The 27,192-nt window shown below is 38.7% G+C and overlaps 1 protein-coding gene across 9 annotated transcripts in view; it reads left to right on the forward strand.

The window, feature by feature from the left end:
* Positions 1–2,322: 2,322 nt before the first annotated feature.
* SEMA6D (semaphorin 6D) overlaps positions 2,323–27,192 on the forward strand; it is a 584,591-nt gene continuing 559,721 nt past the window's right edge. For 3 of the 9 annotated variants that reach the window (XM_067745918.1, XM_067745947.1, XM_067745962.1), the window contains exon 1: positions 2,323–2,576. The gene's annotated coding sequence lies outside the window, so the exon portion shown is untranslated. The remainder of the gene's footprint in view (positions 2,577–27,192) is intronic. The other 6 variants (XM_067745981.1, XM_067745972.1, XM_067745993.1 and 3 more) reach the window with 4 other exon arrangements.

Consider the following 27,192-nt stretch of genomic DNA (forward strand, 5'->3'; position numbering starts at 1 on the left):
TCCCCTAGCTTCTGGTGGCCCTCCTGGGCTTGTGGCTATATCACTCCAATCTTTGCCTCTGTGGTCATACTGCCTTCTCCTCTTCTGTGTTGAATGTCTCTCTGTCTCCCTCTAATAAGGACATGTGATTGCATTTAGGACCCACCTTGATAATCCAGGATAATCTTCCCTCAAGATCCTGAATTAGTCACATCTACAAATTCCATTTTTTGCCACATAAGGTAACACTCACAGGTTCCAGGGATTAGGACATGGATGTCTTTTGGGGGTCATTTTTCAGCCTATCACAGGGACTGAGGGGATGCCTTGCACAGAACAGGGTCCCTGAAGAACATAAATTGGCTTGTTGGTGGCCTTAGCCAGGAGGCAATTTAGGTGGAGATGTCTTTTTAGATTGTCTAGAAAGACCTGAAATCCAACCTTGAAGCCTTTGCTATCTTACACACCTGAAGTCATAAGTCTGGATTGTGTCCCTCACGTGTTTCAAATATAGGTTACAGGTGGAGTCCATGATCCCCCAAAGAAAGTAGTTCTGGTGGTGCTGGGGACAATCATATGTCCTCGATAACCTAGATTTCTGCCCATTTCATTACTGTCTCTTTTTCCTGCTCTGAAGCTAGGTGTAGATGAATATTCATTATTTAAAAATATTTGTTAACACCTCTTCGGAGCAAGGGTTTGTGGAAAGTCGCATAGCAGGGTGGTTAGAGAGCAGCCTCTAAAGCAGATTGTCAGGAATCCAATCCCTGCTCCACTAATTACTGGCTTTGTGACCCCACCTCTGTGCTTCTGTTTCCCATCTATAAAATAGTCTCCACTTCATATGGTTCTTGAGGATTGAATGAGCTAACACATGTGTAAAGCGCTCACAACAATGCCTGGCTGTTAGATATCTCTAATTGAATAAATGTTAGTTGCTATTTATTCCAATGGAGAAACCAAAGAAATAAGAATCCCTGTGTAGGAAACAAGGATAGCTGAGGCAAGATATATGCCAAAAAAAAATTTTTTTAAGTGTCAGAGTTAAGACAGTAAGTACTAAGAGAAGTCTGAGCTTAGAGGCTTTTTGTTTTTGTGTTTGTTTTGCTTTGTTTTTGAACCCTAACTTAGGGGGTCAAGAGTTACAGAAGAGGACAAGGAAAGGGTAAAATGCTCTCTTTGGAGGGGAGCTGGTAGGTAGCCTTAGCATGTAGCATTGGACAGTCAGGGCAGGGTGGACAGTCAGGGCAAGGTGGTAATGTGATAAGAACACCAGCTTGCGCTAGTCTGAAGAAACATGGAGCCTCAGCTCAGACACTTAGGAGTTCAAGCTTAGTAACCTTCACAAAGTTAGAAAAAGTAATACCTACAAAGAAGAGTTGTTTTAAGTATTATATTAAGGAATGCATGAGAAATCACCCAGCTGAATGCAAAGAGTTCTGTTTTCTACCTGACCTATTAGTTGGGATGTGGGCAAGCAGGCAACTGAAGGCTTCATTCCTTTAAATACAAAACCACCCATGCTTGCATCATATCTAAAGGGCATGGTTCCTTGAACAATTTTTTGAGCATATAGTATGTACTGGGAACTATACTAGAAGCTGCTGAGCGAGTTATGAGTGTGACAAAGTTCTGCCTGGAGAAAGTTATAGACCAGGAGTAGAGGCAGTCAAATGAAGAGGGAATACCAAATGCGTGGTAAGAACTATCATGGAACTGGAAGACTGCTGAGAAGAGCCCTTGGAAAGAAACCTCTAACTTTGTCTGCAGAACAGGGAAAAGGGACTATCAAGACCTTTCTATAACAACAGCAAACAACAGTCGAAAATTGCTTTTTGGTTTGGATTGGGCAAAACGAGGGTGTTCAGTAATTTTCTGGGCTTTCTGCCTATGGACAAGGCTGGGCTGACAGTCCAGCCCCAAAGGCCAGTGAATAGCTGCTGTATGATTACCAAGTGACACGCAGGAATAAATTTCTACAATATTAAAAGTGATATATGGCACATTAAAAATTACGTCCTTGTACACTCAATGCCTAACCCATCGCATTAACAAAATCAAAATGATGGAACCTGCGTACTCAGCGGGGGTACGGAATGTGGGCGAGGACCTAAAGGTCAGTCAGCCGCTATGCTACCCTGAGCGGGACCCGGCCTCGGCTTGGAGACCTTGGTGTTTCCCAGCCGAGGTGGGGGCTCGGTCAGGGGAAGTTCGGAGCAGCGGGAGCGGCAGAAGCACGTGGGCTGAGGGGGGCGGGGGCGGGAGGACGCAGACAGAGGAGTAACCGGTGGAAGTGTCAAAGAGGAGGGAGTGGAGGGCCGCTGAGGTGACAGGGTGTGGCCTGTGGGGGAGCAGGCGGACTGGGAGAGGAGGGCAGAGAGACCCACCGGGACTGAGGAGGCAGTGGGAAGCGTGCCTGCGTCGCTCGGTGCGGTGACAGCGAGGAGCACGGCGCGGGGCCGAGTGGCGAGGGGAGTTTCCCGTGCTCGCTAAGTGGAGCTCAGCTCAGAGCTGCGCCAGCGCCTTCAGCCTGGGTCCGCGGTGCCTGACACCTGCCGGGTCCGAAGCGGGAGTCCGGCGGAGCGTTCCGCCTCCAAGTAAGTCTCTCTTTTTCTCTCAATTCTCCTCCGCCGCCTCAGCCTCTTTATCTGAGGAGCGCGGTGCTCGGAGCTTCTGTTGGGGGGAGGGGAGGGCTGCGCGAAAAGCGCACCAGAGAGCTCCCGCGGCGTCCACGGGTGCTCCAAGCTCCGAGCGCGCCCCGGTCAGCGCGGGGACCCGGCCGCGAGGCCCCGCCGGCCGGTTGCCCTGCGCAGAGCAGATGGAGGCGGCGGCAGAGTTGTCGGCACAGATACGACCCATCTTTTGTGTCTGGCCGGATCCCAGAGTCGGGCCAGGCCGGGGGGAAGGAGCGGAAGCCACTTTTTGGTTCCTGGCCCCACTTCTTGCCCCCAATCCTTCGGGATTTCAACATGCGGCGGACTCGGGCGCAAATGAGTGCCTAAGCGCCCCTGCTGGGCTAGCTGGATTCGGGTAGGCAGCGGCCGGACCACCACGCCGCCCCCTCTGCTGGTTTTCTTTTTAGATACAGCGTCTTTAACAGCGGGTGCTGAGAGGGAGGCTGACTGGGTGTTCACGGGAGTCAGGGTGTGGAAACGACCTACCTTCTTGCTTTTCTCGGGTTCTGGAGGGGAAAGGACAGGGGTGAAGAGAGCCCCGAAGCCCGAGCGTCCCGAGCTAGCGGGCTTGCGCGCGGCCGGCGAGGAGGCGTTCGCTGGGTGGATCCCTTGTCTGGCTCATTGTTCGCGGTGACTGTTCTTGGGGCCGGGCTGAGCGACAGACACTTAAAACGGGGCCGTAAATAAAAGTGACGACTTGCCGGAGTGAGGTCAAGGCTACCGGGAGGAAAGGGCTTTCCAGTTTGGAAACGGACTTCTTCGAGCTCGGAGGGCAACAGTAGTCGTCAGCGAAAACCGCTGCTGAGTGTGAAACTTAGGTCTGACTCTCATTCACGGAGGCAGCTTAGTGAATGAAACCCTCGGAAACAGGGCGCGATATTTTCCCACTGAAATTGTTTTCAGAGTAACGAAGATGGAGTTTGTTTTTGGCAACTGGCTGCTTTCTCTTACTAGCACCGGTTTCTCTTTTTCACCCCTTCCCCCTACCCTCGCCTCTTTGGGGGAATGTGTATTTATCATTCTATTTGTGCCTTTAGCTAGTCAAAGTGTATGGTTTCGGGAGAAGATTCCGTTTTTAAAAACAAAGTGCAATTTCCACTCTACAAAGGGCCAAGCGCTGGTGTAGACATTTATTGCTCCTCCACCCTAGCCGCATCATGAAGGCAGACGGTGCACCCGGAGTCGAAGGGAGCCAGTTATCCCCAGCTGGAGATGCCAAAACACAACTAGCGCATGCTCATTGTGTTGGAGGTTAGGACACTTCGTTTTCCCATTTCCCTGAATTACAGTGATATCACCTGTTCATGGTGTCTCTTCCTTAGCACTACGAAGGAAGGTGCATTTTCCTGAGAAGGATATTTCTTCTTTTTCTAAAGTGCATGGGTAGTAATCAGAGTAAGTTGATCCAACAAGAGGGAATTTTAAAAATTATATATATGTATATATATACGTGTGAGTGTGGGTGTAATATATATAAATATATATTTCTGTAAATCCCAGTAGTTACTAACACACCTAACTGCCCTGGTTACATTTGCTTTGACTTGCGTGATGGACTTGCTAAAGGGCATCGGTCTGCTGAAACCTGAAGTTCCAGCCCCCAGGAGAAATAATATGAACACCTCTCTCTGACCACAGTCTGATTCCACAGGGGAAAAAACATGCACCAGGAGTGTTATTTAGGTTATTGAAAGCTGTGTGATTTATTCTAAGGAGGGAAGCAAGAGTTAGGTAGAAGAAAATAGAAATGGAAGGCCTGAGTAGGCATCCAAACCATACTCATAGTTCCACAAATATGTATGTGGAAAGTATATTGTGTTCTCTCTTTCTCCTTTATCACTCTTAGTATTTGTTTATATCCTTAATGCTTTTCATCACAGTTTTTGTGCCTCTTGTTTGGAGGGAGGGGGTTGGCTTTGAAAAAAAAGCTTTTATATTTTCAGTCTATTATTATTTTAGATTTTCAGTATCAGCAGTGCTCATTGAATACAGGGACTTTTATACTCTTCTTTTGTTTGTCTCCTTGCACGCCATGTCCAACTTAGTATGGGACCATGTGAGCAATGAATCAACCAGGTTCTAATGAAGATTAAGTTATGGAAGGTATCCACAGCTTTGTATAAACTGTATACTCATTTAACTACCTTCCCACATGACCAATTTTAGCTACTTGCTTGTTCATCTTCTGAAGTCTCCAGACTCCCAAATTCTTACCCAGATTGACTGCTGCCCTAAATCTTGACTGTACAAAGAACAGAACTTAATTATTTTGGTCTTATTTATCAGTCAGCAGTGTTTAGTGTTGCCAACAGTTTAATTATATCATTGAAATATGCATGACTCTGAAGTATGTTGAAAAAGGTTCTTTTAAACTTGTTTCTTCATAAAGAAAAAAAAAAAGTCCTTGTGAAACCATAATTTCACTGCTGTGAGGACCCCTAGCCATTTGTGTTTATTGAGTTTACTCTTTCACATGAAGAAAGAACCATTGTTTTGTTATCTAGGAGCTGAAGGAAGATGGAAAGTGAGAAAAGAAAATCAAGCACTTTAGAATGCTATTATTTTCCCTACTTGGGAAAAATATTTTTTTAAGTAAATAGTAATTATTTTCTTAAAGATACACTAAAACCTTATTAAAGGATCCTGAGGAAAAGAAATTTTCAGTATAGAAATGCTGGCTGTTACTAAATACTCATAAAAGATTGGTGCATACAAACACATGCATTTTTGAACCAATCTCATAACACATTTTCTTCTTTCCATAGAATTTTGAAATGTTATTAAATCATTGTTATTAAAACATTGAAATCTCATCAAAATCTATATTTAATATACTGTCTTTTTGCAAGTGCTTTAATTGTAATAGCCTATTTGTTGAGATTAAAAAGAACATCATTGATGTCATGGTGTGCTTTGCATTTTAAAATAGTAGCTAATGAATTACAAACATTCATTACCCCACAACCACTTGCTGAAATTTCTCAGGACCCCCAAATAGAGAATTATTTGTACTATATACTTACTATCATTCAGATCCTTGCTGACTTTATGTTGATCCCCTTTTCTTCTTCAGAATTAATTGTCTTTTAAATTAATACTCTGTTGGCTGTGAATTTTTTTTCTCCTATGTCATAAATTTATGTGAAAATATCTTCAACATTGTCTGTTAGGGAATTTGCTGTTGATAAGACGTGGGAATTGGGGGAGGGATGAGAGAACCACTTTTATTAAACCTGGAAAGAGTCAGAGCTTAACAAGGGAAGAGAGGGCAGGTTTCACCTGAATACAATTCACTGAGGACTATTTCTTTGACCTTTAGAAGTCCAAGCTATGTAGCACATAATATACATTTGGGTAATTCAGGTACTAACCTCACATATCATAAAACAAACAATAGAAATAATAAGAGTATCATAGTGCCTTCACTTTGTTACATTTGAATGGTGACTTTAACTCCATTCACTTTTCTTCATACTAAGTAATGAAAACTACCCACAGTTTTCTTATTTTTTTGTTTGTTTGTTTTTTGGGCCAGGAGTGGGTATAGATGAGGGGCTAGGAGGGGAGGGAGCACTGTTCTATTTATGTAAAAATGAAAATTGTCAATGTTTATTTTGGAAAAGTTTTATTTAAAAAGTTCAGTTTCTTCTGTAAGTTTAGTGCTTATTAAATGTTTACGGAGGAAGATGAAGTTTGACACTCAATTTTCATAACCAGATGCAACCAGAAACAAATTGATTAAGTGATTCAAATTAGTGCATTTAAACCTTAAATTTAGTTTTCCTTCCCATAAACTAATATGAAGAAAAATATTGAATTAGGTTTTATTGTTAATAACCAATATTCATTTATATTCTCTTGAAAATGAAGATTAACATGATTAACAAAAAATGTAAACATTTGTGAAATGAGGATATAAGGGGATGCAAATTAATGATTGTGTATACTTTTGATGTATAGCTTTTTTTCCCTGATAAATGAGTATTTTTAATCTCAGGGGTGATGTGAATTTCTTAACTGATCACATTTTCTCTTTTCCTTTGACCACTAGAAAGCTCAGAGCCAATCTGAGATCTAATTTATTGATCAGATAAGGCTCTATAGAATGCATTTGTGTATTTTCTTTCTCAATGACCTTATCTTATTCTACTGTCAAAATGTATGTTTTTTTTCTTTTTTTTTCCCACTGTGGAAGGAGACAGACCATCAAAGTTAATTTGAATAAGTGTTTAGAAATACAATTAAGTCTGCAATTATTATTAAGGTCTAATATTGCAAATGCTGAGTGAGGGAATATCAGGCAAACTAAGGCATAATTTCTGATCTAAAGATACTTATAATCTAGCTCAATATAGAAGCCATAAACACATAACAGATTAGCTAACAATGAATCAGTGTATATACACACATCTCTTGCATTAAATTGAAAACCTAGACTTTATCTTTAATGATGCTCAGCTTCTACTTTCTAGAAAAACACTATTAATAGTACTAACTGGTAGAGCAAAGTAACCAAATCTTTTCATTAGAATTCCCCTCTGGGTATACTAAACTCTAAATAGTCTGAGGATGTGAGGATGAAAATAAATGTTGGAAAGTCACTGTGATTCTGTGGTAGTGGAGTGGAGACTTCCAGACCTTTCTCTTCTCTTTTTCTTCTTTCTCTTTCTCTCTTCCTCTGTCTCTCATTGGCTTTTCTACTTGCTCCCCAGTCAGCCAGTGGCTGGACCTGATTGACAAGTGTGACAATTCCAATGTCAAGCTAAATCCCACCAGGCTTGTCAGCTTATGAAATTTCTGGATATGTAAATACAATAGTTCTAAGTAATGTACTTAAATACAGTAGTTAAGTGCCCACTGGTTGTTTCCCTTTGTACTTGAATCAACAACCATTTTCAGCTTTTAGAAGGGACCATCCACAAAACTGTTCTCAGGGAAAGATAAAAAAGTAAAAACATGAAAAATAAAAGAACTAAATTATTGACCCAGGGCGACATGTTTACGGCTAAGGCCACAAACTCTGAATTAAACTTTCAAATCTAAACAGCTACCTCTGGGTATAAATCTGATTCTCATCTTCTCTATCTCCCATATACACACCATTTTTTTCAGACATCTCAATTATAGTTAATGTTAAAAATAAAGTCTGAAACACAGATCTGTTGTCCTGAACTGAAGCAAACTATCAGACTTTGATAAATAATGATCATTTAAACTTGGCCTTTTAAAAAGCACATTGGATACAATGAAAATCCGTGTAGTACATTTACTGTGCTTCCACTTATGATATAAATAGTGCATAAAGCTTTAAAATTTTCATCAAATTAATGTTTCACTGACATGAAAATTAACTACTGACATCTAAGGTGCATGCCATGTGATGATTCCTAATTGGCAAGTGAACCTTAGAGGGTTATTTATAGATTACATTGCAACAAAGTGCTGGAGTAAATTCTCATTGTGCAGTTCAGTTCAAATTGATGTTTTAGCTTTGATTCTCTTCACTTTTTTCACATCCTTTTTGATCTCTAAAGCCTCTCAGAAATAAGCTACCTAAGGTGCTAAATATATAATTAATAACATTTGGGCAGAGAATTTGTCTTCAAATTATCCTTAAGAGATTTGGAGACCAGTTAAGTATCCTTCACCAGTTTGTTCAGTTATGAATAACTCTTGGGGCTGTGAATTTGAACTCAAAGATCTGGTAACATTCATTTCCATCCAGAGCACATAGGATGAATGTTCACATAGAAAAAGTGAGGAAGAAACTTGAACATTTATCAAAGGAATTAATTTTTAAGAATAGCTGCCTTTAAAGATCTAAGTGGAAATACTATTTTATTCTCTAATGACAATTAAGGTTTCTTTTGTCTCTATTTTTCATTACATTTTGTGTTTAGGGAATGTGGTAAGAGAATTATAATGTATCTGCAATTCCCATGCTACGTTATTAGATCAAAATTTAGCTTTTCTTTTCTTTATTCCATGTCTGTGTCTGCCTAAAGGTAGAATGACCAAATAAAAAGTGAAAAAGTAAGTTCTTTATTTATTCTGCATATTTTTGTTCACTATGGATTTTGTACGTGATCCCATGAGGCAGTTATGTAAGCTATACATTTGTGCCTACAAAGATAAGTTTACAATTTATTAACTTTTAGACATTTTCTTCATGCTATACTCAACCTGGAATGTTCTACTTTCCCTACCAGATTTGTGAAATGCCTATCTTTTCGTAAAGATTTACTTAAAAGACATTTTCTCTTTGAAGGAATCCCCACCATTGGCTTTGAATTTGGCATGTTTTTGGAAAAATGTGTGTGTATGTGTGTGTGTGTGTGTGTGTTTTACAGTCATATTGTAAACCTGAAAATGTTTAGAAAATTTAAATAATTTTCTACAAATATAGTATTTATTATGATTATTACTATCATTATAATGCCAAAGAGACAAACTAGACGTTGGATCTAAGCTACATGTGGGAGTGAATACTTATTTATTTATTTTTAACAGTTTTGACTAGTAGTTGAATAATTTGTCCTTAGGCCTGTTGCTTTTTTTTTTTTTTTTTTGCGGTACGCGGGCCTCTCACTGTTGTGGCCTCTCCCGTTGCGGAGCACAGGCTCCGGACGCGCAGGCTCAGCGGCCATGGCTCATGGGCCCAGCCGCTCCGCGGCATGTGGAATCTTCCTGGACCGGGGCACGAACCCATGTCCCCTGCATCGGCAGGTGGACTCTCAACCACTGCGCCACCAGGGAAACCCAGGCCTGTTGCTTTTTATAGACGAAAATCTTCACTAGTCCTGTATGGTGTGGTGTGGGTATGATCAAGGCAACTTGTTTTCTTGATGATGAAGGTTTATCAGAAAATTTATCCCTTAATTACAAAAACTCTCATTAATAAACATTGAATGAGGACTTACTATGCATCAGGTATTGACATAGGAAATGAGCATAAAAAACAACAAATAAATAAAAAGGTCTTGCCCTGAAGGAATTTAGAATCAAATGGAGAATAAAAATACTGAATTAATGTGGTAAAATAAATTACACACATCATCAGGGAATATTTGGGGAGCTATGAGGAAAGGTGTGTTTCTCAATTTGGGTGGGTGGAGGGTGGTCTGGGAAAGTTTAATGGGGGATTTGAAACAGAAAGGACAAGCAGAAGTCTAGCAGGTGAAGAAGCAGTAGATGGGGGTCTCTGGCATAGAGCTGCTGGAGAAAAGAACAGTGAAGCATATGTGGAAAATCCAGAACGTCCAGCAGAAGTATCATATGTTAGACTGAAAACCAGTTTAGTAGTCTGGACTAGAAATCAAGATTTGGAGGTTTAATCCTGATTAAATCCAACACTCTTATAATGTATGTCTGCACCCATGCAGCTGGACATATCTAAGTACACAACCATGGTGTCATTTCCTATTCATTCATCTTAAATGGATTCTTAAAATCATCAGATAATCTTACTGAACTAGGCTGCTCCATTTACTTTCCTAGAAGTCTATATACCATGCTTCCTCTTCTAAACTCTCAGTACCTCTGTCTACATCCTCACCCTCAGATGAAGGCCTTGCTTCCTATTCGCTGATATTGAGCCATCTGAAAAAAACTGCACAGTTGCCCACTACCACACTTATCGAACTACAAGTATTTGCTCCCATGTAATCTGCCTTCTTGCAGGTTCTCTCACATAGCACTGGTAGAATTTAAACTGTTACATTTTAGTAAATGTAGAAATATGTAAATGTAATTTATTAGTGAGTAAAACTATTATTTTAGACCTTGAACTTTCATTTTTAGTTGTTTAGCATTGGGAAATAATCAGGGTTGGAGTCAAAGATTTTTGTAAAGTATGTTGGTATAATTAGAAAAAATTAGAAACAATATAAATTTTTAGAATTTAAACAATATAAAATATAATATATAAACAATATAAAAACAATTTTATATTTAAACAATATAAAATATAATATAATATAAAATATAAACAATATAAAAACAATTTTATATTGTTTATAAACAATATAAAAAATTAGAAACAGTAGACCAGCCCAAGGAGAGGAAAAAACCGCAATAAAGTACAGTACATTCTTATGACAGAATGTTAAACATCATTTAAAATTATTTTTAAAATTAATGATATTATGTAAAAAAAACCCCTAAAACTGTACATAATACATGATACAGTTTTGTTATATGTATGTAGAAAGACCAGAAAAATAAATGAACCATGTTAAAAGGCTGTGTCTCTGGACATTGAGATGAAAATCGTTCTATATAGCAGATTCTTGGAAAATCCACTCAGCTTGGAGGAGAAAGGTTTTTGACAGGAAGATCCTGGTGACATAGAAAACGTACACTGAATAAACACAATAGTGAAAGCCATCTCTATAGTGTGATTCAAGTGTCATTGAAATATCAGTCCCCACCAGGCATTCCCCTTGCCTGCAACATTCAATCTGCCAAGACCCATGGAATTTACTGCTAAAATACATCACAAGTTTATTCAGTTTTCACCATCTCCACCCCTGTCCTTCTGTTGTGAGACACCACAGTTTCTAGACTGGATCACTGCTTCAGCTTTCAGCAGGTTCTTCCCACTCTTGCTGTTGCAGAAATAATGATCTGAGAGGCCGTATTGCAGAGTGTTCAAAGCATGGACCCCATTGGTGGGCTGCCTGAGTGTGAATCCCAGCACTGCCACTTACTAGCTATGAGACTGGGGGCAAGTTACTTGACATCTTTTTACTTTCATTTTCCCATCAATAAAATTAAAGATATTAATACCTACCTTTTGAGGTTATTATGAGAATTAAATGAACAACTAGCTTAAAGCAAGTAGTTTTATGTGTTAGCTATTTGTCAAGGCTTAAATTAGATTATAACCTTCCTTGTTTAATATCATCCAAGGACTTCTGATTGCACTTTGAATTAAATCTTTATGATCACCTGCATCAACTTTATTACTCTTGGCTGTTTTCTGTTTTCTTGCTATTTTTCTGAAAACACCAAGTCCTGTTCTGTTACTGGGCCTTTGTACTTGCTGTTACCTTTGCCTGGTATACTCTCATCTGATTCTCCCCAGAGCTGCTGCTTGTCCCACCAGTCTCAGCTTCTGCCACATCCTCTAAGAGCCCTTTCCTGATTTCTAGTCATCTAAGGGACACTTCGTACTATTCTTTTTTCCACTCTCCACATTTTATTAATAGACCTTATCACAATTTGAGCTTTTTGTTTGTTTGTTAACCTTTTCCCCCTCTTTTTTCACTGCTTGAATTTAAATTCCGTGAAACAAATATGACGTCTGCCATGGTTATATTTGTTTCCCCCAATACCTAGAAGAGAGTGTGGCACGTCGTCCTGAATAAATATTGGACGGCTGGCTGGCTGGCTGGCTGGATGAGATTCTCACTATTGTCATCTTGGAATTTGCATTTCTAGAATGACTAACTTCATATTTGTAAGGTCTGTAAGTCACTAAGGAGATATAGAAGGTTAAGTTGTTAACACTTGTTATTTTAGCTCTGGTTCACAGGGCCTTAACAATACTTGTCAGTACACAAGTACATTTTGAAAGAAGTAGAGAGTTTGAGAGTGGAGAGGGGAACAGTAGGTGAATTGGGGGACTTGAGATGTAAAGATACTTCAGGCTAAATGGAAGCTGCAGTGATGGGGGTACGGGGTGGGCTTAGGGTGAGGTATTAGAATGTCGATAGTTCAGGCATTCAAGAGGAAGTGTCAGACCAGCATTTCACAAAGAAACAGGTTAAAAATACTATATAAAGTAACTTCCATAACATTTTACTTCTTAACTTTAGAAAATGTTGAATAAGGCTCTGTATATACATAAAGCCAAAATAAGTGGATGAAAGATTTTTTAAAAGTCAAGTTAGTTATTTGATGTCATGAAATAAGAACAAAACTGTTTTCTTTCTCTGATTCAGCTCCTTTTTAAAATGGAAATCAGTCAAACCTGAGTATTGTATATGTGTGTGTCTGTCTTTGAAACTTTTTTGTTTTCTTCAGACAGAAAAACACTTCATGTGGAAAAGATGTTTTCATGTGTTGTTTTTGATTATAAAACTGTGAAGGCATGGAAAGTTTTGTATCCAGTGATGTTCCTTTTTTCTTACCAGGAGGTGTCACTACAGCTCATTCAAACTTGCTAGTGCATTCTGTATGGACAAACTAGTGCTAGCATTTTATCAGAGTGTCAGTACCCACCCACCAACTTCTTTACTGAGTTGCTTGAAGGAAATCTGATGAAAATAGAATTCTTTTCAGGTGCCTGCTTCTCCTCCAAACAAATATTCCTGTCATGAACTAACTGAAAACCTGAAACACTTGTTTAATATTCTGGAAACAAACAGCATTCCTACTTTCTCTGAATGTTGAGTGGGGCAGGAGATGGTGAAGAGGAAAAAAAAAAAAAGAGTGGGATAAAGGGGAGAGATAGACATCAAGAAACATGAAGAGTGAAACTGAAGTGTTTCCAGTGATAACACACTGCTTGCAGATCCCTGAACACACAGTTCTCTCACCTATCTGACTTGCATGTTTTGTCCTTTCCCTGCCCCTCTTCTCTGCCCAGATAAAACCAGCTTGCTCTGCCAAAACTGTTATAATTAAAATAAAAATGTCTATCTGGTATTGAGCTAATACACTATCCCAGTTATTTGACACATGTAATTTCTATCTTGTCTGATAACGTAAAATATTATTACTAAATAATAATATTACTACTAAAAATTTACTAAAATTTTTACTAAATTATTACTAAAAATTTTTCCGGTGAAGAAAATGAAAATTGGAAAAGTTGCATGATTTGTAATGGTAGCTGTGATTTTATCATGGGCTCATCAGATTTCAAAAACACATCCTTATTCTTTGTATAATGCCACTACAGAGTCCCTCCCACTGGAGACTTGCCTAACATCCTTTCACCCCTGACCAATGTAGATATACCTCCTCTGGGTCTCACAACATCTGGTGCTTACCTGGTGTGAACACTCATCATGACTGGGCCATGACTTTCTTATTTTCTTGTCTCTTGCTTCACCCAGAGTCAGAGTATTTTAAGGTAGGTACAATATCTTGTCTCTAGAACAGAACATGAAACTCCTAATATTGATCAACTGGATGTGCAAACGAGAACAGGTGCACCCAAAGATGGGGCTCCAATGTGGATGAGGGTGTGTGTGAGGAAAACATGGAAGGTAAAGACCATGGTGCTGCCAGCCTTCACCCATTTCTGTTGGCCTCACTTGTTCCACAAGCAACTAAACAATGAAGAGGAAAGTCCAAGCATCTGGAGAGGAGGAAGAACAGGGTTATTTGCCCAAGAAGGAGGGGATATTCAGCACATCCCATACCTTGTAGCTCCTCTAGAACTGGAGGGAAAAGAGTGGCATCCAAAGAGTCGTGTTTTCTTGCTGACCTGCAGGTGGCAGCATGGCCCAGCTGTCAGAGACCAGCTCAGTTCTTAGACACCCCTATTGCTGCTGTGGGACTCAGAACTGTTCTCAGGGCATTAAGTGCCCTGGGAATGATTAATGGTGCTGCCCGTTCACTGTACCCTGAGGATAATTGAGCCTGCAATATTTTGGAGGTTGCAGAGAGACTTCCTGAGCCTCTTTCTAATAGAAGAGTTTGGACATTATATCCGTTTGGAGACATCCCAGAAACCTTTTGTTGAGTCTAGAATGCAATCATTGGCAGAACGATTTGAAAGGGAGAAAAAAAAGCCCACCACCACCATCCCTAAAATATGAGGAAATTGAATAGTCTTAATGTTTTTTCAGATGTCTGGTTTGCTATGCATTCCATATTCTTTTTTCCTTCTTTGGTTCTGAAATATTATTCCTTTCCACCTGACTTAAAGCAAATCCTCTGGAAGGTAGCTTATGTTAATTGACTGAGTATTTTGAAAGAGTGCAGGCAGAGCTATGTATAATGTCTTTATTTAAATAAGCTCTAAGCCCTTTTATATTGTAGGGTGAGGTATTTAAAAGTAAGATGATTGGAAATTTCTAAAGTCGCACACAATTCAAAAGAACGTGAAACATTTTAGAAGGAGCAACTGACAAGGGTACAGTGTCCATTTATTCTAAATATACATGTAATATCAATTATGTAAGACAACCAACAAAAGATATTAAGCTTGTCAGGTTGGGTTTGTGTGATTGCTTCTTTTCATTAGAAATTTTAGTAGCTGGGAAAAATGCCAGGTTCTAAACACTGGGAAAAGGTATCTTGAATAGGTTATAGTGGTAGATCTTCTCAGTGTTGAGAGAAAAATCAAAGATTCAGAAAATGTTTCCTCATCTATGCAACCAAATGGGGAATCTGAATCTCCACCTTTCTGTACTTTGGTTTTAAATAGCCCTGGTGGTTGGTAAAAAGCAGTGGTTTGTAGCTTCTTCAGTGATTTTTAAAAATATCACTTTCGGGGCTTCCCTGGTGGCGCAGTGGTTGGGAGTCCGCCTGCCGATGCAGGGGACACGGGTTCGTGCCCTGGTCCGGGAGGATCCCACATGCCGCGGAGCGGCTGGGCCTGTGAGCCATGGCCGCTGAGCCTGCGCGTCCGGAGCCTGTGCTCCGCAAGGGGAGAGGCCACAACAGTGAGAGGCCCACGTACCGCAAAAAATATATATATGTATATCACTTTGGTAATTTTGAGAACAGCTGTTCTTCCCTCAAATCTGTGAGATTTTACTTTCCATCACAGAAGGTTCTTTCGTGGTAGACCATGACGATTTAAAGCTGTGTTCTGTATGGGAGGTTACCTTACAGATGTTTAGAGAGCCAAACTTAGCTGGTTCTCCATGTACTGACACTTTCACGCTTTAATAGGCAATAAATTTGGTCTCTTTAATTTCTTGGAATAGAGAAGAAAATCAGAAGGATGATTAGAATGACCCCTCAAAGTCTGTTTTTAGATTAGATTGCAGGTGTTGTACGGACTGCTATTCTGTGTGCCTTTGCTTTGTTAGATTTATCTCAAGGGTTGAACTTACAATAGTGTCTTTTTGTGATGAAAACCTAGGCTAGGGATTAAAAGTGAGGGGTGGGGATGGAGAATTAATTGAGATAGGTCCACAACAGTTTATTCACAGCCTCTGATTTAACTCCAACTTTAACAACAAAATAAGTAAGCAAGAAAATCCCAGCATACCCTAAAATCCTGCTTGATGATCCACGACTCGTAGAAGGGCTTTTCCCAGCCTACTAGTCTCTATTTCTTTGACTGCTTTGGGCAACTTATCAAAAATTTCTTCCTGGTGGCCACCACAGTGAGAGGCCCATGTACCACAAAAAAAAAAAAAAAAAATTTCTTGATTTTATCTCTTGATATAAAGATCTCTATTTCCATGCTGCCTTTAATTAATATACTGCTGAATATGTAAATATTATCTTTGGGGGCTTCCCTGGTGGCGCAGTGGTTGGGAGTCCACCTGCCGATGTCTTGCTCTAAGTATTATTATGTATATTTTTTCTAATATTTCTAAATAAATTATAACTATTTTGTTATCAATATCAAATTCATATTTGTAAAGGAACAATTTTTGAATATATTGAAGTCATTTCCTTGCGGAGTTAGGAGACTTATTGCTTTAGGAAAGGACACAGTTGGTACTTTCTTAAACAGAGTGTCCACTGATCAACTTTGATTTCAAAGCTTAACTTCTTGACTTCTTTACTGTAGCACAATAATGTTCTTGAAAATCAGGTATTGTTGAGGAAAAAGGATTTTCTAAATCCTTTAGCTTTCAGCAAATCAAGAACCAAGACTGGTAGAATAGATCAGAGTTTTAGTGCATTCCAGGAAATAGGGCAAACTCAAGATGAGACAGAAGAAATGGAAAGCCCACTCTTTGGGCCCTAAGGAATTGTGGCAGGGGAAAATTATGGAATTGGGGAACCAGGATGGGTTATTTAAGATCCTGACCTTCCTTCTTTGACTTTGAGATCAGAAAAAGAGCAGGATTAGGAAGGAATGCCAGTGGTGTGCTTCCCAGGTATTAGGTTTTAGGAGGAAACAGCAAGGTTTTAGGAGGAGCCCCAGTATGACCTGGGCAACAGTAGAGCAGTGGTGGTGACAGTTGGCTTGGTTCGTGAACCTTCAAAAAGGGATCTAGAAGCCATGTCCCAGTGAGTGCATAGGGAAGCGAGCAGATCAGTGGCGATCTGAGATTTGAAGGAAGAAGGTGCCTGCCATGGGTGGAATCTTAAAGATTAGGAGAAATGGCTTGTACCTATGGGCACCAACAAGGGGCACCAGCAGGTTCTTCCAAAAGACTAGATGGGACAATCAAATTTCAGTAGTTACCCACAGGGCTTGTATTTAGCAGGTCCACAATGACATGCTTACATCACTTGTTTACAGTCAGTGTCTATAATGATAGTTTTTATTGGACTGGCATCCATTTTGATTGGTTAGTGCCATGCTGTACCCATTGTTAACTATTTTGAATTTACTCCAGGTTATCCACATAGGGAGTAAACTGGTCTTACCACTCTATATCATATATCTATATGAGAGCATCTGAAATTCTGGTGTGGATTGGGGCCCCCTTCCATTCACTGTCATAAACCCATGGTCAATCTAGGAATTACCTTAGGGAATAAAGGAAGAAGAGAAATGCAAATCAAAACTGCAATGAGGTATCACCTCACATCTGTCAGAGTGGCCATCATTAAAAAATCTACAAACAGTAAATGCTGGAGAGGGTGTGGAGAAAAGGGAACCCTCCTACACTGTTGGTGGGAATGTAAGTTGGTACAGCCACTATGGAGAACAGTATGGAGGTTCCTCAAAAACTAAAGATAGTACTACCATATGACCCAGCAATCTCACTTCTGGGCATATACCCAGAGAAAACCATAATTCAAAAAGATACATGCACCCCAATGTTCATTGCAGCACTATTTACAATAGACAAGACATGGAAGCAACCTAAATGTCCATCAGCAGAGGAATGGATAAAGAAGTTGTGGTACATATATACAGTATACAGCCATAAAAAGGAACGAAATAGAGCCATTTGCAAAGATGGGGATAGACCTAGAGACTGTCATACAAAGTGAAGTAAGTCAGAAAGAGAAAAACAAATATCATATAATATCACTTATATGTGGAATCTAGAAAAATGGTACAGATGAACTTATTTGCAAAACAGAAATAGAGACACAGATGTAGAGAACAAATGTATGGACACCAAGGGGAGAAAGGTGGTGGTGGGGGGGTGGGATGAACTGGGAGATTGGGATTGACATATATGCACTACGATATATAAAATAGATAACTAATGAGAATCTACTGTATAGCACAGGGAACTCTACTCAGTGCTCTGTGGTGACCTAAATGGGAAGGAAATCTAAAAAACAGGAGATATATGTATACATATAACTGATTCACTTTGCTGTACAGCAGAAACTAACACAACATTGTAAAGCAACTATACTCCAATTAAAATTAAACAATTTTAAAAAAGACTATGTCCTCCAGAAAGTGACTATATAAACAGCCCTACTATGGAGTTAATTTTGAATGGACCCAATATTTAAATTTAAGGAGACTGCTTAAACTTGAAAATAATTAAAATATTGTGAATTAGTAAGTGTATGTGGAGTAGGACAACTTTAAGAAGAATTATATGAGAGAAATAAAGGAACTATATGTTCTTTTCGCATCTCAGAATAGGACGGTAAATTTCCACCCACCTCCTATACATTCTTGCTGAGTCCTGTACAGTAACAGTTGCTTTGGATCTGTGGCCCAAGCTGACTTCTGATACCTTCTGTTTGTACCTCTTGCTTCTCACATGTACATAAATGTACAGGAATTCATACACTGTCCAGTTAGTGTCCTTTAGGTGTCTTACTTACACCCAATATTCCCAGATCTAATCCAGAGTTAGGGCCATCAGCCCCTTTCTTACATCAAGCTGAGTGGATCCACTTCAAACCTAGTAATTAACCCATTTCTTTGGATTTGTCTCTGAACCTTTATGATATTCTTCTCCCTTTAAAGAATGTGGTTCCCATTGTGGCTAAGATCATGTGGTTCCCTAAAGATAGTGATCTAAGATAGTGAAATAAGTGGGAATAACAACACCTTGGATCCTATGTTTTTCATCTTTGAAACTCCCTCTGCTTAGAAAGACTACTGCATTGTATAACTCCAAGGTGAACCTTTAACACTATGGGTATACAAAACAAGGACCTGGATTTCTCACTCACAATTTGATGAGTTTTTTTCTTTTTTCCTTTTGTCTGGGGAAGGGTGAGAATACTTAATAAATTATTAAGCAAAAGAGCCAGTATTCAAATTTAGATTCTTTCTTAATCCAGACTCCTCAATTGTAATTCCACTTGATTGGCACCAATATTTTTATAAACTGTTGGTAACAAATAAAAACAAAAATATATGGTCAGGAGAAAGAGCAGTTACATGTCAGTATGTTTCTGTACTTCTCTGAAACCCCTAAGTGATGAAATTTCACTGGGTACAGTGTGGAGTTCCTTGTTGGGAAGGAACTTTCTGTAGAAGCTTCACTCTGAGGACTTGAAACAAGAAAAAGGGAGATGTGGAAGAGAAGAATGTTATCCCCTTATACATCTTTCTCTTATTGCATTTGTCTGCAGTAAATAATTAACCCCTAAGGCCATTGAAAGTTTCCAGCTACAAGTCCACTTGTTTGTTTCTGTCTCTTCTAACCTTTCCATAAAAATATTTGAGGTAGCAAATCTATTAGGATAATTCATTAGGCCTATTGACTAATAAAGAGGTTTGTACTAAGTTGGGAAAGAAATTTATGAAAGGATTGTTTCAGCTGCTTTCACTACTGACCATGAATCACACCACCTGGAGAACTCTACTATTCCTGTGAATTAATAATACCTTTTCAGCAAGGTGTTTGCTGAGCAACCTTGGTGGGCAAAGGAGGTTTTGTGGTATACAAGGCAAAGCTTAACACAACTCACAACTCTGTACACATGAGGAAGAGTGCATGTACATGTGCCTCACCCCAAATGGCAGAGAATTCCAGCATTCTTGTTTTACTTGGAATATGTTTTAGAATGAACATGTAATATCCAGGTGGGTATGTTCAAGTGTCTCTATGTGTGTGATATTTTAGCAGTTCTTTCAAGAAAATTATGTAGTCCTAGTGAACATCTAACCGTGAAAGAGCTAAAAATGTATTTTCCCCATCCTGACCCATGATCACCTTCACCCTGGTAACCACTACTCACATATTTATTTTCCATGAAAACTTACTAGTAGATCCCTCTTCTTTCATGTCTTCTCAGAAACAAAGTGTAAGGTTTATTCTAGAGTGCTTTTGTGTGGATGTGAGCTGAGATGCCCAATAATAAAACTAGTTGAATTTATGGAATTCATACCATGCACCTTGCACTCTGCTAGGTTAGCTAGTTGCATGCCTTATTTCATTTAGTCCTGATTATGAAAGTTCATATTGTTAACACTGTTTGGCAGAAGATAAAACTGAGTCTTTGAAAGGTCAAGTAGCATGTCCAACCTTTAGGTGGTTGGGGGTGGAATTAAGGCCAACCTCAGAGACCACACTCTTCATCATCATTTTCTGCTGCTTCCTGCAGTAAAACAAAATGTTTGGTAAACCTGAAAGCAAGTTTTCTCAAGGAAGGAGCACAGAGAAGATTATCTATGTACTTAAGTTGCCATGGGATAAGGGAAATGACAATGGAGTGAATCAGAGGTATGTGAATATCTGTTGTACTTCCTTTGTTGGGTTGTTGGGAAGACAAATACATTTGTGAAAGGTGTTTTAAGACTATGAAGTGCCAGGATACAAAGCACAACCAACTAAACAAGCAAATTTAAATGGTACTTGTTGCGGGGAACTTGGCAGTCCTTTTCTGTCTGATATTATATTTTATAAAATTCAGATATCTATTGGAAATAAAAGGTTTACTCAAAATCATAAAATATGCCTGGAGTAAATTCAGAGTACTACTTTAAATTTATAATTCTTAGCATCTCAGTCATTGTTAAGTATTTTTAACTTTTATTCTAGTGAGTGGCTGAAATACAGAAAAATTAATTATATACTATTCCAACAAGCTCAAAATCTCTGGAATAAAGCCATTAAAAGTTTCAGCCTGGATTTAGAATAAAATTGCACATTTAATTTCACCAGCTGACATTTTGAGGCTGAGGTAAAAATGCATGGCAGTTTTTTTTTTTCAAACTGCCCGATAAATATCATGTAAACACATTTTATGCATTTATAAGTATAAAAAGATATTTCCCAAAGTTAACTTAGAATGCTGCCCCCAAGTTTCCTGGTTTCTTTGCTCCACAAAATAATTGCTGATTATTTTGAAAAAAATTATCAGAACAATATGATGGCAATGATTCTTTTCTTCCACCAGAGCTGCATGGTTTCTTTGAGTGGGCTGAAAGGGAGAGAGAGAAGGGAGGGAGGATATGAGGAGTCAATATGGAATCTGTAGTCAAGGTAGTCTCCGTCTTTATAGAACGGAGATAAACCATCTTTTGCCTTGTTTCATTTATCTGTTTAGCAGAAGGCTTGTGCAATTTGCATTTTAGAATGTTCAGTCCTTTTAATTTACTTCTAAATAATTTGTTTCTACATTATGCTGCTTTGTTTGTAGAGAAAAATACTTACACAAGTGTTTCATGAAGTAAAATGAACATGGCACTCTCCAAAGAGAATTTCAAAATAAAAACCATTAAGGATGAATGGCGTGCATTACAGAAATCTCTACCATATGTCTGAATGGGTCTTTGTATCAAGCTTATTTACAAAATTCATAGGCACTAATTTAAGAAATAGAATGATAAAGCTTTCAAGCCAAAGAAAAAAAATAAAAACATAGTAAATATAAAAGACACATTAATAATCTTTTCTGTGAGCCTGATTTTGATCTTTCCTTTTGGATTGTTTATTGAGTCATATCAGAAGGATTTGTTTAATTATATAGAAATTATTTGGGCTCAACAGAAGGTTGGCAGTATCAATTCCTGGAGTAGGTAGTTTGGAGGATGAACTACTAGTATCATGGCATTTGTAAGAGAGGGAAATTTGACCAAACTGTAGCAAATTCTGTAATCAAAGAATTTCTAAGAGGTAGAGTCTACCATGGTATATAAAACACATCTCAGAGACATTTCCCCCAATGAGATTGACCATCTCATTTCAGTAAAAACAAAGAATGAGAAAGGCTTATGTAATTAGACTACCTAAGTATTTTTTTTAAATGTCATTTTCAAAAAATGTGTACGCTTGTATCTTCAACATCATGTTCTGGGTCTGTTTATTTGAACAGACTCAATTGATGACCCCTTTCACTACTAAAAGTGAAACACCATGTATGTTTTAAGAGTTATTGAATGAATCTCATTGTTTTGTGCATACTATGAGAATCCACATTTTCCTATTTGTTTATTTAATGTCAGAGACTGCAAACATTGTATAATAAGTTAGTGTCTTGTTTGTATCAGTATTTTTGCACAGAACGTAATTATTGTAGAAAGAAAAAAATTATGGAGTAGATAATACAAAAGAATTTGGTAGTACAGAATCCTCAGTAACCTTAGGCATTAGTAGCAAACCTCTTTTGTTAGAGAAGAGAGTGGCATGGCACTCTGGACCATTGGAACCTGATGAGACCTTAGCTAAGGAAACATCAAATGGTAATAAAAATTCAGCTTTTATCCTTGTAGGTGGCATTTAAAGGTGATTTGTGAGGGACTCTACTTCAGTTGTTAGCACTGTTTAATTTTGGCTATGGTTCAGACATGATCATCTTAAGATATTCATGAGCAATAAAACCTAATTCAGAGCAAAATTTAACCCACGGTGGCACTATGGCTTCCAAATACAGTATCAATAGTGACTTGAAACTTCTCCATGTGAGGTGTAGAAATATACTCTCTTTCAGAATACAGTTCATATGTGTGAGGGCCCATTTTGTATGTGTCCAGGACCATTAATGAGCCACAGTAAAATATGGGGCCAGAGATTGTTTACAATAAAAATCGAGGTCATATCTTAACAATAATATCCAATTCAGTTAATCACTGTGGAAATGGTGACTATTTAATAATAACCATTCTAAGTCATCTAGTCTTTAAGGTGTGGATAGAATTGATAGATTTGACCACTTATTTTATCATAGAAAAATTTGCCTAGCACATTTGCATGTTTTTTCCCCCATTTTGGTTCCCCTGAATACCAGTCCAGTCGATAGGTAATACTGTAGGGAGACTGGGCATACGTACTGAGCCTTTCTCCAGAGCTGGAACACTATAATAATACAAGATAGAATCAAAGAAGAGTTTAGAGAGTATTTCCTGACGGTCTAGTGATTAAGATTCTGTGCTTTCACTGCCGAGGGCACGGGTTCAGTCCCTGGTCGGGGAACTGGGATCGCACAAGCTGCTTGGCATGGCCAGAAGAAAAAAAAAAGGAATTTAGAGATAATCGTAATGGAAATCCCAACTCTCTCACCTATCAGCTTTGTGACCTTGGCCAATTATGTAATTTCTCTAATAAATAGTGTATAAAGCAGATTTCATAAGAATTACAAAAAATAATATACTGCAGTGAATGGCATATTTTAAGCACTTGATGCTTGTTGTTTTGAGGGAGGATTAACGTCGAGAACAGTTAAATATGTTGCAGTATGGGTCTGGCGGAATTTTTCAGGTAAAGGGATTTGAATCTAAAGGATATTGTATACAGGCTTAGAGATGAAGGAGAAAGAGTCATAAAAATCACAATTTATTAGGTACCTAATATGTTTTGAACACCATAGTGGGCACACATAAGAAAAGAAAGCCAATATAAGAGGAAGTAGGAGAACTTCAGAATAAGTATGTAGCTGATTACAGTTCTTACCAATTTCTTTGCAAAACTTTGTGCCTCTGAAAATAAGCTGTGTCACACCTTTAGAAGTAGTTCGCTCATTCATGGCATGGATTAAGAAACTAGTTCTGATAATTGGAGATACCTAGTATGTTTTGTTGAAAGTATGCTATGAAGGAAAAATAATGAGCTTTTTTTGGTCTTCTCCCCTGAGTCCTTATGCATCCTGAAACACACTGGAATGAAGGCAGAGACCACATATGTGCTCACATAGATTTCTCTCTTTGAGAAAGTGAGCCATTAAGGGAAAGTATAACTTTGTATAGCCGGGGCCTAACATATTTTGATTACATAATTGTGCCCAATGAAAGGTTTTTGAATGCATGAATTAATGAACAAGTGCATTAGAGTGAATGAATGAATAAATGAATCTCCAAGTTAAGTCCAGAGTTTTGTTTTTTGTTTTTTTTAAGTCCAGAGTTTTAATGAGGAGGGTCGAAACATATTTATTGAGGACCCTTTGTCATACACATCATTGTCACTCTGCCAGTTCTGAAATGCATAAAATATTACATCACAAAAATGATCGCCGTTAAAGATGGTGAAATTTTGGTAAAAATGATGTGTACATTCCTTGCTGGTGACATGATTAATTGATAATCCCTTTAGAAAGTTGCATGACCATTTGCAACAAAAGCCACAAATTTACTCATATCCATTGCCTTCAAAATTCTTCTCTTATGGAAACATTTGAACAGAAACAAAAGCTGACCATAAAAAAATTTTATTGCAATCAACATTAGTAGCAAAAAGTTGGAGACAAACTAAAAGTCCAGCAAAATAATGATTTTATGGATTATGGTACATCAACACAGTTTAATGCTATGAAGCCATTAAAATAATAATTACGTAGCAAAATAAGGTATGTTTATGAGATAATATATGTAAAAATAGTGAATGTGAAATTCTATGTATACCATTATTATAACAATGTAAATACAGCATGTGTGTATCGATAATATGCATAAATAAAACTAGTAGTTCTGTCAGGATAATAAGATAATTGGTTTTGCATTTTCAAAACATTTATTCATCTTACATTATCTTTCAATACACTTCTAAAACTTTTATTTTCTTTTGTCATAAACAGAAACTGTAGGACCTTTTCTTCTGATAATTCAGTGTCTTTATAGAGCTTGAGATTTATTATCATTTGCTCTATACAGAAATTTAGGAATATGTAGATGACTGGGTAAAAGGTATATAAAATTGATCTCTGGCTATATACTTTGAAGGTTGTTTTAAAAAATAAATTCCCAGTATTCATTTTCTTATATAGTTTGTTTTTCCTGAAAGTCAACTTAAGGTAAAAAATCAAAGGCTTTTATCTTATAGATATAAATATGCGTGTATCTTTGTTAATCTGAAGGCAGCACGTTAAAATGGAAAGGAGCGCTTGGCCAACAGTTTGGATCTGTTGGTTTTACAGATGGGGGAACCCTGGGAGGCAGGGAGATGAAGTGATTTGGACAGGGATACAATGCCAATTAATGGCAGAGCCCAGGGTCAAAATGCACAGGTTTTGAGCGAGTTGAGAACTTTTCCACCCACCCCTCAGCCAGAATGCTTTTCCCATCACCCTAAAATGAACTGTCAACTTCCTTCTAGCTTCAGAGCCCATGAAGATTTTTCTCTACCTGCAGTGTCACATCTGTGCTGCATCCCCATGTCTAAAGAGAACAGGATTTTCTATCTCAGCCAGAAATTGCTACTTAGTACACACCTGCACAGAGGTAAATGCTGGTGCTTGGGTAGTCTTGTCTCCATGTGCTCATTGGTTGCATCTCCTCAAAATCAGGAGTTCTGCTTCTCAGCTCTACATCATTAATGTGTTCATCTAGCTATAGCATTCCTATCTGTCTTAATAGCCTTTCTGAGTTCTCCCTCCCCATCATCCACAGGCAGAAATCCTGGTCAAAGCAAGTGGCTCCCACTGGGGTAGCTTTCAAAAATCCACAAAGAACAAATTAGTGTCCCTGATGTGCTTCAGAAACACACAGCAAAGAAGCCTCTACAACATGCTTGAAAGAAAACAAACAACTAAGAGAGAAAATAAGCTCAAGGGAAAACCCACTGCTATTCTTAAAGGGAGCTCTAAGGAGAAGACTTCAAGAAAGATAAATGGTTGCTGAGGACCGTTTGCCCATTAGCCTGTGGTAGAGCAATTAGGCAGTAGTGGAAGGGAGGATGAGTGGGTAAATTCATCTGAGGGTCCTATGAAGCCAGCCTTGAAGGAATTTAAAAAAAAATACACCCGTTTTATTTAATGAATGTAGTCAAATGAACCTAGATGATTATATTTAATCTCTAAATTTATATGTAGTTTGTCAAACCAGACATCAGTTAAACACAACTTCCTCCTTTGCACCCATTTGTTCTTGGCCTTCTCATTCCTTCCTTTGTGTTAATATGGTGATGAAGCTCTCTTGCTATATCTCCTATTAACTATGTTGTAGAGAAATATATGACTCTTTTATTATCAGAGCAATAGGCAATTATTAGTTAGAAGACCCTTCTTAGTCTCTTTGGAAAAATCATTATTTTATTGCCTTTTATCAGTAATATTCACCCAGAAACCTAGACAGTAAGTATTAACTGAGCATCTACTATGAATCAGGCTCTAGTCTAACCATCATGGAAGGTCCAAATCTGACTAATGTTTTGTCCTTGTCCTCAAGGATTTCATAGTGTGAGAAGGGGATGTGAAGACTTCCTGGGACAGGTGCTGGTTTAGCCAGTCTAGCTACCCTTTGTGTCCTCCCTCCTCTCATGGCTTCTGTGAACCTAGGCAGTATCTTTGATGAATAAGGCAACCAGCCAAGAGAGAAAGGCTCTAAATCAATGGCTCCCAAACATGGGTCCTTGGATCTGAACCTCCAGATGAACCTCTTGTGCTTTTTTTTTCCTTTTTTTGCGGTACGCGGGCCTCTCACTGTTGTGGCCTCTCCTGTTGCAGAGCACAGGCTCCGGACTCGCAGGCTCAGCGGCCATGGCTCACGGGCCCAGCCGCTCTGCGGCACGTGGGATCTTCCCGGACCGGGGCATGAACCCATGTCCCCTGCATCGGCAGGTGGACTCTCAACCACTGCGCCACCAGGGAAGCCCCCTCTTGTGCTTTTTGAAACTACCTAGTCTAGTATGGATCAGAGTATCTTGGAGAGAGGACTACAGTGTCTGTTTTAACGATGCTCTGTAGGTGATTTTGATACTTCATCAGGTTTGGAAATCAACAATGGATGAATCCATAATGGACAAGAGGAAGTGAGTGTAGAAATGGATAAGGAAAATAACCATCAGTAGACACCTACAAGGCAATATACATAATGGTTAAAGACTATACCCTGTGGGGTCAGACTGCTTGAGTTTAAATTCTGTCTCTGCCACATAGAGCTGTGAGATTTGGGGGCAAGTTTTAAAAACTAACTGGTCTACAGTTCCCACATTTTGTAAAGTGAGAAACGTAGTATTACCTACCTCGGAGTTATTATAGGGGGTAAATGAGTTAACCTATTTAAAGCAGTTAGAACCATATTAGAGTTAAAGAAAACAGTAAGTGTCACTGCTACTACTACTTCTACTACTACTACTACTAGTTGTTGTTC

The sequence above is a fragment of the Pseudorca crassidens genome, chromosome 1 (assembly GCF_039906515.1).
Source record: "Pseudorca crassidens isolate mPseCra1 chromosome 1, mPseCra1.hap1, whole genome shotgun sequence".
Lineage (NCBI taxonomy): Eukaryota > Metazoa > Chordata > Mammalia > Artiodactyla > Delphinidae > Pseudorca > Pseudorca crassidens.